This window comes from Centropristis striata, chromosome 2, assembly GCF_030273125.1.
Source record: "Centropristis striata isolate RG_2023a ecotype Rhode Island chromosome 2, C.striata_1.0, whole genome shotgun sequence".
NCBI lineage: Eukaryota > Metazoa > Chordata > Actinopteri > Perciformes > Serranidae > Centropristis > Centropristis striata.
Window position 1 is genome coordinate 9383820 of NC_081518.1, and position 15415 is coordinate 9399234.

Consider the following 15415-nt stretch of genomic DNA (forward strand, 5'->3'; position numbering starts at 1 on the left):
AGGAATCTGGAGTACCTGGAGAGAACCCACGCTGACACAGGGAACTCCAACAAACTCCACAAAGGGAGCCACAGGCCAGAGTCGAACCAGCAACCCACTTCCTCTGAGGCAAGAGTGCTAACCACTACACCACCGTGTAGCCTGCGCCAAGAATACACGTTAATATAGCAGGCCATTGAATGGGCTCACAACAATCTGCCTAACCTGCTTGAAGGTGCAGAAGCCCCCTACTTTTACATATTTATGGGATGATAACCGCTGGTAACGCCCACTCAAATAGGCTATAACATCTCAATCAGGTGTTGCAGTTGACTTATTGTTGCCTCTCAAATAATAGTATTTTAATACCCGAAGACGTAAAATTATTCAGCAATTCACAATTAAACAGAGAGGACCACAAAAAGGATTGAAACCCCAAAAAATCAGTACAATTTGGTATAGCAAAAATACTGTATGTTTCTACAGATTTCCTATTTTCCAAGATCCAGAATGTGCAGAACTGGGTATCATGGTGGTCATGCAGCATAACTTCACTAAGATTTACCCAATAAATTTTATAATTGTAAATCTAATTTAATAACAAATCTAATTCATAAGCAGTATATATATGTATCAGAATGAATTATGAGTTTTACACTATTTTAGTTTAATACATAGCGGCAATATTTTTTTGTTGGCTCAGTCACAAAACTTATATAAATATTATAAATATATTATTATGTACTTTGCACCATATGATCATAGTAATGTCTTTGGCAGCAATCTGAAGGTTTCCTGTGATTGTTTTTGAGGCCATCTGTGCAGAGTATTCATGGATTTCTGTTCAAAAGCATCCATGGTATCTCTGATTCAACCAGCAGGAAACTTTTACACAAAAGAGGCACCTTATACTTGTTTTTAAACCTGGATCTTTGCCTAAATTATTACCGGAGTTCTTTTTAATCGGAAGTCTTCTCACATTGATCATCTACAGGGGGCAACCGCGCTTTTCTTCTCTATGGAGGTGCTGTTTTTCAAATAACACCAGATTTTCGGTGATGTTTATGCCTGCCAGTCTCGTTTCAGGAATATTAATTTGAATAGAGCAAAGGAGAAGACATAATGAATTCAGCGTGGGACTGATGAGAAATAACCTTAGCCTTGTAGCCAGAGACTCTGAGGTACTGACTCACTCTAATGGGAAGTGCCCTTTAATGAGAAGTGCTAGTGATGGTAGGTGGTAGTATATGGGAAAGGCAAAGGAGGATTGAAAAGTCACGGGTCACACCCGCTCACCTCCTTGGGCTTTGTTCTCCATTACCACAGTGGTGTACCGTGTTCAGGGCGCTGCTTGCATTACGCTTCAACATCAAAGAGGAGACTCATTTTCTGCCTCTTTAGCAGAAGACCTGGGGAAACAGAGATGCTGAAGAGGTGCATGCTCATGTTTTTGTGAGGACCGGGCTGGGAGTGTGAGGGGAGGTTGCTATCGAGGGATAATGTGTGTTTTCCGTTGCTAAGGAACTGTCTGGCAGACCATCAGAATAGACAGAAGCAGAGAGAAAGATCAACATAAAAAAACAACCTTTCAGGGTTTTTGCAAAGTCAAAGAGGATTCTTAAAACACTGTTCAAAGATACTAGTTGAACTTGAAAGAAGGGAGTGAGAATGTATTCTGTTGTATTCTTTTGATCTAGTCTAATTGAATCACTTTTTATATACTTATTATATAAATGCACAAGACAATGACAATATTTCAGTTTGAACATGAACATAATTACAGGTTTTAAATTAAATCCAATAATAAATAGAGAGAAGGAGGTTATACAGTATCTCTTACAGGATTTTTACATCCCTAATAATTTGCCTTTTGATAATGTTTAAATAATGTTAATTAGGTTTATTCAACACATTGTCCATGTTGTATGCATGTACATAGAAATAATATAGACATTTATTTTGAAGTATTTTTAAAGAATAAAACTAAATCTATATAATGATCACTATGTAGCATGTGATCAGACCTGATTATAATGTATAAATATATAAAAAATAAAAATTCCTCCAAATTTCATTTTCAAATCCCTTCCTCTCCAGGGTTGTATTTATTTTTAAACATACCTGCCCTGTGCTTTTATTTTGGTGCGCAAGAAGAAAAAGCAATGGAAAACACTGACAACAGCGAACATGTATCCCAACCTGAAATTACTCAAAGTTTAAACTACCTTGTTAGAAAGAGGATCTGGACTAAAATTGTGTCACTTTGAGGCTTAACAATTTCTGTTTCGTCCTTTAAAATGACCTCACTTTGTGCTGCAGAATTGCTACTCTGCTTGTAAAGCTACTATTGCTACCCTGAACAGTGCTGTTGCAATCGTGATAACAGGTTTTAACCATTCAAGGAGCTCACAGCTGCAGAGGATGGACAAAATCCCAGTAAGATTGTTAAAAAAAAAAAAAGTAATCTCTTAGAAAACACTGTCGTTTATACAGTATGTTGTAGTGCAGTGCAAACAAATATGATAGCCTTTACTGTTTGGTCAATATTTATAATGGCTAGGTTTCATTCTTAAATGTTGGTCTTACAGCCGTTTGAGAAGCCACAAATCCTCCTTGTCTCTTTTTTTCTCCCTCCAATTTGTATTCTTCTTCTGTAGAGCTGGTACAATATCAATTAACAGCTTACCTTATTAATTTCATCCTATCAATATTCATCATGACTCCAAGCTTTATTGAACAGCCATAGAACAACAAATCAAGTGAATGCATGAGTTCTTGTTTTCACTGGAGGCTCATTGAATATTTAATACAGATCCATAAGGAAAAAAATATTTTATATATCTCCAGCTGTGTTACCACCAGGGAGCCCTATTGTAGATTTTTACTTTAAACCCCGGGGAACAGTGTCCTCTCACTGCTGGACACAGAATATATTTTGTTAGGTGGGATAATAAAACTGGAAAATTTAGCATATACCAATATTCTTTGGGGAAAAAAATCACTTTTTTTGTGAAGAATTGCTAAAATTGAATACAATGAGCCGGCTACTATGAGATTTTTAGTTGCTACTTGCTTTGGCATATGAATAACAAAACTTAAAGGTGACCTGTGAAGTTTCCTTGTAAACAAAAAATGTTCAAATTCAGTGTTACTCACCAAAACACACTGAGTGTATCCTTGTTATCTAACCAAGCAGCAAACTCTAAGCTGACTGCCTTAAACCTGCATTCTTCCTAAACCAGCAGGGGGCGACTCCACTGGTTATAAAAAGAAGTCTCTTTAAGTCAATAGGAATATGACCCTACTTCTCACTTGATTTATTCCCACAGTAAACATTTTGAGTTAGTGATCCCAATCACTATTTTTAAATCTTTTTCAGTACAGCATGCTGTTCATTTTCTAAATGATGGTCCAATTTAGAATAAAACAGACAATAAAGGGCATGCTTGAGAGCATGATAACTTTATGATTGACAGATTGCAGCACAAAGCACTTTGTTTTTTGTCTTTGACCCTTTCACTGTGTGCTGTCAGTTCAACAAATTGTAAAATTTTGATAGCTTAAAAATGTCTTGTTCAGTGTTCAGCTGGACTAAATGATACTCTAAAGAGCCAGCTCTTCATTTAGAACGATTAACCGTTTGCTAAAAAGCAAGCATAATCTGGTGACGTGGCCTCATTTCAGATTCTGTTCCCGGTCTCCTGATCTGTCCTTCACATATACCGGTTGCAAAACACCAATATGGTGAGTCCAACCAAGGCTGCTTAAGCTTAAAGCTTACTTTTGGTATACATCAGTAAAACATTCCTCATATATAAAGGGTCTTCTTCAGTTGATAAGAATGCAGAAAGGACTTGAGTACAGATAGAGACGGGAGACTTGCAACGTACTTAACAAATGCATTACCCCAACAGAACAAACATACTACAACACACAAGGCTACTCACTACTACTTCAACCTCAGTCATTCCGAGGCCAAGTTAAAGTAGTGAAGTGCGGGAAACAACAAATGTTTTCTCTGGAAGAAGCAGGCATGAGAGGTGAACTCAAGAGCATCCAGGAGACACTAACAGGGGGTTATCTATGATGGGCAGTAGGTGAAGTCAATGATCAGGCATTGTAAGTTATTGGCTGGAACCTCCTGCTAGTGGCAATCATTCCAGTGGTGTGGGCTGGGGAGAGACAGAGAGAGAGAGCAGCCAGGGTAACACCCTAACTCAGGGATGATCAACTTTCTTTGAAGACAAGGTAGGGGCAAATTAATGAAAAAACATTCTACATTTTGTCCATTTGCAGCAGCACAGGCCGGGTGTGCACTGGCATTTCTTTTCCTTTGTCGAGGGGTCCCCCTGGCCTCTGTTTGAAGCTTTTTTTAACGCGTTGTGGCACTTTATTTACAATCAAAGTACAAAAGAAATTCCATTCCATTATTTTTTTAAATTGTGAATTATTCAACGGTTGGTTGTCCATCCAGCACCTTATCATGGACCTGCTTTACTCAAGTTATGGGCTGTAACTTGAGTGAATCTGGTATTATAGGCCGAGCCGTTCTCAGTCACAAGATCAGCACCATGGAGAGCGCCGCTACATTGCAGTGTTGACATGACTTTGCTGTAAACCAAGCCTATTATAATGGCATGTTATTAAGATAAATTGGATTTAACAAACACATACATAAATAAATAACTATAAATAACTAGTGTGAAATTACATTTTTTTTCTAGGTGTCATTCTGTGGATGTGGTGGTTAGAACTGACTTTTTTTAATGCACTTGGAGCTACTTCAAAGGTGGTGGTTTTTCCCTTTTCTGTCATATTTTTGATGCACTTGCAAAAAACGTATTTGAAGGTTGTTACTGAAGGTTGTTTTTGTTTCTAATCCAGCAAAACATGTGATTTATTCCCTCGGCTTCATGTTGCAGGCTGTTTGGGAGGCTGAACCTAGAAGAAAGATAAAGGCAGAAGCTACAGTTTAATTGATTTTCAGCTATTGATACCACACCTGTCCAAAAAAAAAAAAAAGAGAAGGAGAAAATGATTCTTGAAAATCAATTAAATCAAAAATGAATGTTGAATCTCAAGCCATATGCTCACAAACATCTCTCAGATTATTAACCATTCTCTGAGAATACTATTTAAAAAAGACATTAGTTTTTGTGTGACAAAATTAACTGTTTTTTGGGGGGTCTGTATGTTCTCTCTCTCTCTCTCTCTCGCTCTCTCTTTCTCTTAGTCTCCTTCTGCCTCCACGTGTGTCCATAATAAGACCCCTAAAAAACATCACGTTGTGATTTCATGCCTCCTCCTTCCTTGTGTAGTAGCAGAAGACTACAATCACACACAGTGTCCATAAATAACTATGTTTACTCATGCTTCAAGCGTGGCCTTCACCACAGGCATTCAAGGACTGGGGATGGAAAAGAGAGTAGTCTGAAAGAGAGGGAACAAAGAAAAATCTATAATAAAAATGTTCTTTTAGTGACATATTATGACTAATACCCATATTTGTGATAATAATACTGTCATGTGTAAGTATGTCAAAGAAATAACAATTTAATAATACCATCACCAACACAATTTTCTATGAATTACATATTCAGCTATTCTGTATTACTGATTCCATTTTGGGAGAACATTTTGCCCATGAATTATCATTATATTTCATCTTTTGCAAAACAGTGATACTGCGACCTTAGAACTAGAGTTCTGTTGTTTGGGATACTTTTCTGCTTTTTGTATGGCATAATGACAGGAAAATGTGTGCTTATACAAAATCATTATGTTGGGTTTTGTAATGATAGCACCTTTTCCATGTTTCATCAACCACTGGATATATATTTTTCAGCAGGTCTTTGATTTAGCTTTCACAAATATACAGTAGCAATGTGTTTATTTTCATTTAGGATAGTGGAAAATGAAGACAAATGTATAGGCCAGCCACAATTACAAAGATGTGAAGGGAAATTGGCATTGAAAAAAAATGATAGAAGATAGAAAGGTTAAAGAAATAGTTCTTATGCAAACAGCAGCAGTGACTCATAGAGGGAGCATCAACTGGTTCCATGAACACAGTCATTCACAGTCAGTTCACTCATGTAATAAAGCAGCCTTCAACTTCTGCCACATTCTAAATAGACCTCAGCTTTGTGAATGAACTCATTTACATAGTTCAGGTCATCTTATTACAGTTATTACAGTTTTCGCCACTCACTTTGGTACATTTCTCAAATCATCCTTTACATTTGTAAAACAGTGAGTGCATTTCTCAAAACAATTTGTACAAACAGCACCATACTATCAATCACCTGTCTATCAAAAGCCCATGACATGGTCAACCCCTTAGTTTGTCCCTCAAAACTAAACATTTATGTCAAAGAACATGTCAGCGCCATAAGAATCAAGTCATTGTGTCCTTGGTTACGACACCATAGTCAAAATGTTCCCGTCACAGCATACTCTGTAAGTATTTTCTGATTGGAAGCTATGGCTGCAATTTTGATGATGACAGGCTGCACTTTTTCTGTTGGCATATAACAATTCTAACAGTACACATTGCTCCATGTAGGACATTCATTGCAAGAAATTACACAGGAGTCACATTTATACCAGTATTGTTGAACTGTACATTGTGATACAGAAAAGAAAAAGATGAAATTGCACAGAATTGCATAGCGCAAAGAAAAAATAATACAGAATAAGAAATGTAAACATAGGATACACCCCTTAGGCAGAGCTGTGCATGCAGTACTGTATGTATAATTACAGTGCAGGACACATTCATACAATTGTATATAATATAAGATTATGACATGTTACGCATGTAATGATATATTCAATAAATTAAAGCTTATGCGGAGAGACATTATCAGAGAGTCAGTATAATGTATTTTGATAAATATGACATAAGCAACTGATAGTGTAGAAAACCGAAGACAATTGTACATAATCGTTTGCATGAACATGTCAAAGCATTTTGAATGTGTTCAAAAGAATGAAAAGAATATTTGAAATGTGTACAAGTGACAGGACGACGTGGAGGTTAATCAAGAGAATTTTAGTTCTGATATGAGAAATGTACCAAAGTGAGACAAACTGTAAAACCACCAGCAACCCCAACCATCATCAACACATCTCCACGGGTATATATCTCAAAAAGCAATCTGTGTTTAACATTTACAAAATCTGTTGCTGTTCCTTTCGAGAAATAGGCTGCTGCAACACCATGCCAACTTCACCACAAGTAATTAGGGCAAGAGCCACAAAAGTGTTGAGGATAATCTCATTAATTTTTCCCCAAAACGCATTAGTGTAACCATTACAATTAGATTTTCTAGCAATTACTTTACAGTTACTGGCCTGATGAAAACTCTGTGAGTGTGTTTCAACTCTTAATAGAATTATATGAGGGATCATTGAATTCAAAGTTGTTTCATACTGTATCTGTTAAAGGAATTCTCCTTCTGCAGACAGAATGCACCAGTGTGCAGTAAAAGCGTTATTGCAATAAAATGCAGACAGATATACCTGTCTAATTCAGCAAAACTGACGGCTGAAGCACTGGGATGCATACAGTCATATAGGTCATCTGTACAAGCAGCTTATTGAGGCCCAAAATTACATTGCAAGTGAATGGGAAGTCAAATGACATAGTATAAAGAGCAACAAAGTCCATGTATGGAGGAGGTTGGGGTGTATGGATGGTTCAAACACTTTCACCAACTGTGTGACCAAAAGTTGAGTTATTTGAATTTAATTTAAGCTACGTAACATAACTACATCATTACACCATATTATGTATTTATTTTATATACATTTATATCTTTTTCTTCTTAAACCTAACCAGAATTCCAATTCACAATGTTTAATACTGTGAATTTCTTTTCACAACATTAATTAGAACGGTTATATATGTCATTTGTCATTGGCAAACTACCAACTCTGTCGATAAGGTATGAAGAATTGTAAAATTTGGTGGCAGAAGACCTCTGTCACTTTCCTACTCCTTCAAATAGCCTCACAGACGGTCACCGGTTCGACTCCGGCCTTTGGCTCTTCTGTGTGGAGTTTGCATGTTCTCCCTGCGTGGGTTCTCTCCTGGTCCGCCAGCTTCCTCCCACAGTCCAAAAACATGCAGCTTCGATTTAATTGGTGCATCTAAATTGCCAATAGGGTGAATGAGAGCATGAATGTGTCTGTTCCTGTGTGTCTGTCCTGCAATAGTCTGGCGTCTACCGCATCTCACCCAATGTCAGCTGGGATCGGCTCCAGCCCCCCGCGACCCGAGTTTGGATAAACAGTTAAGGATAATGAATGAATTAATGATACCTTGAATAATATAGGATCAAACTCCTACATTCAAATGTGTGCAAGTTACAGAGCTATGAAAAGGAACACGTAGCATCATACATATAATTATATATACAACAAATGTAAATCTCACATTGGGACAGACTGAACTGTTCCATAATTAAAATTTAAATTCCCTGACCACATGAATCAACTCTGGTATACAGATAATTAACAAATTATTCTTGCAATCTGGACTTCAAAGCGTTTAGATTTGACATGAAGTCTTCTACAATAATTAACAGGTACACGATACATTATTAAATGTGGACGCCACAAAGCCAAATACACTCCAGAGGGAGTGAGGCAGTGGTTTGACATTAGCCCAGACTGATTCAATATTTACCATGCAGAACTTCAGCCTTCTGTCACTAGTCCTGCTCTCGCAGATAAACAGCCAATTTACAACTATAACCAAAGATTTTAATTTTTTTTTTAATCTGTACATGCAAGAAACTGGATCTCTAAAATGGAATGAGATTCCCGTTTCAGACATGGAAACAAACACGCCATTATGAGTGACACAAGTCAGAAAATCCCTCCAAATCAGATGGTGAGAATACTGTGGCATGTGCACAGAGAGGCTGGGTATGTGCATTGACGTCTTTGATTTAGGTGGTTTAGAGAAGGGATCGTGACTTTCATGAGCAAGGCTTATTAGCAGTCTCTAAATGTGCCTGCAAATGGGCTGATCTATTATATACAACATGAAGCACTGGCGCTTTCAAACAGGTAAAGAGGGATTTGAAAAAGGACACATTTGGAGATAATTACATGAACACGCTGGAAGTGAATTCATAATTTACTTGACATTCAGAATTCTTTATTATCTTGTTAATTAGCTCTAGTTTGAGATTTCTCGTAATCAGAGCACTTGATCTGCAAGGCACAATGACAGTGTGTCAGTACATACAATTTATTGCATTTTCAACACTGCAACACAGATGGATAGATAGATAGATAGATAGATAGATAGATAGATAGATAGATAGATAGATAGATAGATAGATAGATAGATAGATAGATAGATAGATAGATAGATAGATAGAAGCAGACATTTTAATCTATTACAACATACATACAGTATATGCTGTACACATACATACTTACACATACATACTTACTTTAATTTAAATTCTTCATTCATGTGTAATGGTATGCACACGCTGCACACTGAAATTTGAAGCCAATAAATGTACAATAATAAGTCCAGACATGACAATAATATGAAAAATGCATGTGAGATCCTGTAATGGGATATAAAGGCTCTTCTAAACTGACCACTAGATGGTGCTAATGTGTTTCCCACCCCATTCATTTGAGCAGATGGATGTTCTTTTTGCCATGCTTGCACCATTTAGGGTTAAACACATACATTTAACAGAGTCTTTTAAAAAGTGTGGGATGAATATCCCACTGTGGTAAGAAGCCTCTTCAAGGGCTATGCTTAGTTAAGTTGTTGCATTGTCTGTAACCACAGAAGGAGAGGAAAAAGACAATGTGTGGTTGCCATGGACAACCAGACATTAAAGTATAGTGTAAAGTAAAGACAATACTTATTTTCTTTACAATTGATGAGAACTTAGGGAATGGAAAAAAACAGTGGGAATGGGAAATGGAAAATTTAAATTCAATACAACATACCACTATTAATAAGCTATTACTTCTCGGCACATTCATCTTATGGGAGTGCAAAGCCTGAACAAATAACACTCCGTAAATAACTCTGATCCTTATGGGAAATGTATTGAATGTTCGTGCCACAGCCCGTGTTATTTGCATGTGAAAGATCATTGTGAGTAGCACCTGTAGGCACTTCTTAGAGTCACAAGGTTGTCTCCTGCTGTTGTGTACATCTACTGATGATGAACACCACCCATATGCATACTTCAAGGCCTCGAGAGTCTACAAAGAATTGCAGCGGCTCTGAGGGAATCAGGTGCTGCACTCTCACTTCAGCGTTATGCACATCTAAGCGCAGGCACGGCATCGCTCTATGGGAATGGGTTGGAGTCTTTGTCTTGCTTTCAACCCCTTTGATATCTCCTGGTGGTAAGGAGGGTGGGGCGGGACTGGGGCGCATTTGCAAGTAAAAGACACGGTGAGAAAAAAATGTAAACGTGCAAGAGAAAGCGAGGGCGAGCAGACTAGGCAGGTGGAGGGTGGGATCATTCCTCTGTTGATGGAAAGCAAAACATTAACCTCCTGTTTCACCTGTTCTGCACAGGATCAGAGGACTGAGCCACCGTGAATTACTCAGTACATACATATATAAGCTTGCTGTTATTTACACACTGTAGTGTGAATAAGGTACAAAAAGATACAAAAGAAGTTACAGTCTTGCATTCCCATGTTATTGTAAATACATATGCTGTAGAATATTTCCCAGTGAAAGCACACTATGAACCCTGAGACCTTGTAATAGCATCTTGTGTGGTGAGGAGACCAAAATAGAACTAAAAGGAAAGTTACTATTGGAATTCAGGCTGTTGGATGCATTAGGCTGGAGACATACTTGCTGTTTAATCATGTGTTTGCATACACAACCAGCTGCAACATGGACAGAGTTGTTCCTATGTACTATGCGAGCTAGAGGGTGCGATGAAAATTGCAACATTATACATTCATGCTACATTCTAGGAGATTTTATTAATTTTGAGATCATGACAGAAGAAGCATAAGCAGCATCATTGTAGACTTCCTGCCATTATTGCATGCCTCTACTGCCCCGGTCATGTGCATACGTCATCTTTCTGATGTGTAGTATTAATTTCTAAGAACGGGCACAACCAACTCTCTAAGAGATGCAGTGTCTGTGAGGCAGCCACCATGTGAACATGAAGGCATAGTTAAAGCAAGTGTATCTCCAGCCTTAAGGGCAGGCAGAAGGGGAGGTGGATGGCTCATTTTTGCTTGAATCATGTTCTATGTCAGCATAACTGCAGTATTTTTTGATGTAAGAAGTTTTTTGTAGCCTAAGCTAATCTAGTATTTCTGTGTCACAACATTACCATATTTTAAACAGCACCTGTTATTTTGTAGGATATCCGCGTTGCACACGTTTTTGTTAGAAATCATATAAACCCATTCATGAGGACACTCTATGGGATTACATTCATCAGGTGGCTGTCATGTTGCTCCATATTTGCTGCATGTGGCAAGCAACTGTTTGCTAATAATTTTCCCATATGGATTTAAAAGAGGGTATCAGTGTGTACTGATTTGATTAGCAGAGAAAGACTCTGCTTCTATAACCATTACTTTCAGTCTTTTAAACCCGGGACCACTTTTTGAGAGTGAACTGAGAATTTAGTCGCTTAGCTGCTGTATACATAATGGACTTCTTTCTGATTCCTCTTGAGAGCACGGCAGTTTGATGTGTTGAAGGAACCAAGCTGAGTCACTCTGCATTAATCTCCATACCTGTTCGCTGAGAGAGAAAAAAAGAAAGACGTCTCAAAATGTTCCCCAGGTCTGGAAAGCTGGTCACCGTGGTAGCACGCTGCAGTGTCACTCCCATCACCTTTAATGGGTGGGGGAAGGTTACTCTGTGTGGGTGTCTGTCTGTCTGTGTGTCTACTCCCTGACATACAAGCTGACCAAAGTGACTGTGGACCAGATGGACCCTGATGTGGATGGCTTGATCAAGTGGAGCGTTATCAGACCACCCACTCTGGCTGACATAAGCTGTGAGGGCTAAGCGTATTAGGAGGCAGGGGGTCCACAGGGACTATGGAGACACTTCAGAGTAATAAACTCATCAGGAGAGAGACAGATACACCTGTTCGCTACAGGGTGACTGAGACAGAGGGCACAGAGAGGGAAGGAGACGAGGAAGATAGAAGGAAGGGTGGTTGGTAAAGCGCGCAGACACTGAGGAGAGAGGGAGGGAGAGATAAAGACGAAGAGACAGGGACGCTCAGCTACAGAGGGTGAAACTGTGACCATCCCTAGAGTCAAAATCGCCTTAGACAAGACAAACTGAGCTGGCCTAGTTGAGTCCAAGTCAAGCCAAACACCAAAGAGGAAATCTCAGATCCCATTTCCACATCCCCGATCTCTTGAAATCAAAATGACACTGCTACTCAGAAGTGTTGCTGAAGTGAAATAGAACAATTATAAGTTCATTTTAGGATCATTTTACGATTACTTGTTTCGTGTCAGGCATGATTGTGAGACATCAATTCCAATTCTCTAAAAAAAAAAAAACTTTGACAAAAAAATATGAGATGAGTTAGTGACTTTCAAAAAGCACTTTTTCCCCGTCTAAATTTATAGTGGTTTTGTAAAAGTCTAGCCTTGACAGAAATGGGCAGCTAACACAGCCATGTAGAGATGAAGAGCGAAGATGATAAAGTCCAGATAAAGTGAGATGAGATGTGAAAAAGAAAAGAGGGAGAGAGACAAATCCACTCCCACCACATACAGTAAGCCCAATGCAAGACAAATATAGACACTCTACTAGGTCACCTATATAAAATTGGTTGGTAATTTTCAACAATCCTACAACACTTGCTCTTTCTGAATTTCCAGAAATAATGCAGTGACCCATATGATTCTACCTCCTCTGTAGAAAATCACTTTGACCTATTTTGATGTAATGTAATGTAGTCCATGTTCTTGTTTCTGCTTTTTATGATATAAGCGTATTAATAAGATGAAACAAAGTATAGTACGGTGTAGACATGATTCAGTGCCATTCCAAGAAATATATTTTATTCATATCTCTGTAACAGTCTGGTGAAATGATATGTATTAAGTTGGATTGTGTGGTTAGGTGGCACTTGAAGCTTAAGATAACTTTATGTTGCATCTTCAAATATAAAAATGTAACTTTCTTCCCTTTTCACAAGGCCCTATTCTTCAAAATTAGCAGGTTTATTATTAAAGTGTAACATTGTGAATTTCGGTCTATTGTTATCAACTTCTTACAGTTGTGCTTGTGAAGTTGCAGATCAACTGCTTATTCAGTAATATAGACAGTAGGTGTGCATCATTGTATACTAACAGGGCACTCACAAAGAGTTTACAGTAAATGTTGATATATATTTACTATGATATATAGCTCATGTGAGCCGGAGTGTGTGCAGAGTGTTATATCTAGATGTCTACAATGTCTAACTTAAATTGATGTTTTGTTGTTTTTTATTTCGTATTCTTCGAATGCTTGCATTTGTTGAGCTCACCCCTGTCTTTACCTGAGCAGATGGTAGGTTCCAGATTGAAAAGATAATGCCAGTCATTGTCTGTAAGGGAAGGATAGGGTGGCAGTTCACTGTGAGGCTGTGAGTTTCATTAGTAGATTTTATTTCAGCTTGAAGGTTTTTTTTTTTTCCTTCATCATTTTTGTTAAAAAAAAATGAAAAAAAAGTAGCCTTTTCATGGACTCCTGCCCACACGTTGCATTGCTCATCATCCCCTTTAGAGGTTTTCAGTGTCAAACAATAAATGTTCACTCTTCTGTTGTCAGCACATCATACAACCAGAAATGAGTACAGCTTTTTATTTTTATATTTTTAGCTATAATGAAATTTGTCGGAACATAGAAAATAACATAAAAATATGCAGTTTTACCTTTTCTGCTATTGAAAGAAGCAACATGGAAGGCTAGAGTAGAGCATTGAGATGTGCACTCAAAACAGATGAAGGCCGTTCAACAGATTTAACTTGACACAAGTTTCAGACAGTATCCCCTTCTCAAGACAGGACCTTGGAGTACTTCATTATTATTTGTCAGGTGCTTTTTATCAAATGGACCATGAGTGCAAACACTTCAATCAAGCATCACTCTCATCTTTAGTGTCATTACAGATATTGTATAAAGTAATATCTTGATTTGCATAACTCAAATAGCTGAATTAACATGAAAAGAATGAACCTTTATTAGTCTAAGTAGTCTTACGTTGCCAGGCCTGTAAAAGAAAAAAAAAACCCACACCCCTCTAATAAGTGTTGATGAAATGCTATTGTCTGCTCCTTGTTTTCTCAGGGGGCCTCCTCTGTCACTTTGGTGAGCCTTTTATGCTGTCTAAAACACCTCTGTTTGTTGCTTTAATTAATCTCACGATATCAATAAACAAACAAAAAAAAAGCATTACATGTAAGTGTTTGGTGCTATTACCAATGAATGCCCAGCTTGATTTCTGAAACAGTTGTGTGAAAAATAACAGGTTTTGAAACTCCCCTCATCATCTGAGCAAGAAAAAGAAATGAAGAGTTTTTCTAACTAAAGCGATCCAGACGAGAACAGATGGTTGATGGACATTTTTTAATACAGCGGCCGGTGATCAAAACATCGTGTTATGTGTGTTGGTGTATCGTTTGATGCTAACATTTAAAAGCCCACCTATGCCAAAGGGAGCTGTTGGTCTCATCTACTTGTCTCAGCATGATACCTGGCGCTGCAGGTGAGAGGAGAGGTAATTATTTGCGCCTCAGGGTGAATATAAGACATACTGTAAAAGGCATAACCATGAGCGTGACTCACATTGCTGCACTTATTTCCTGTGTCCAGTCTCTGTTGGCCAAATGGGATTTGACTCTTTCAGAGCACTAGGTTATGCTAGGACGCTATAGGAGATAATTACAATTTATCTTTCACACATGTTCTTTCCAAGGTGAAGAGGGTTATTCCACTAAGAGCATGCTGAAAGCATTAATGTATGCATACGACTCATCGACTTCATCTAAGGAGTCAGCGGAGGAAAAACAGACCTGATGAAAATGAATCTTCACATCACTGCAAAACACAGAATCTAACAGTGAACACTGTGATGAAGCAGAGTCTGTATCAGTGACACACTGATCATTGATCAGCAAAAATCCCTTGGAACATGTGAACATTTGGTTGACAAACAGAAACAGGCGCGCTAACAGATGCAGTTTGTGCTTGGCCATTAAACACTTTCATTTTGTCCAATACACTCTGCAAGAGAAGCATTCATTACCTGCAGCTCATGTGAAGATAGATTAGAAATCAACATATGGACATGTTTCAAAGGACACACACATAATGGATGGTACATGTAGGGAAGGATTTTGTCTATCAACCTCTTTGAATAAAGCATTGTTTTTCTTGAGGCTTGATGAC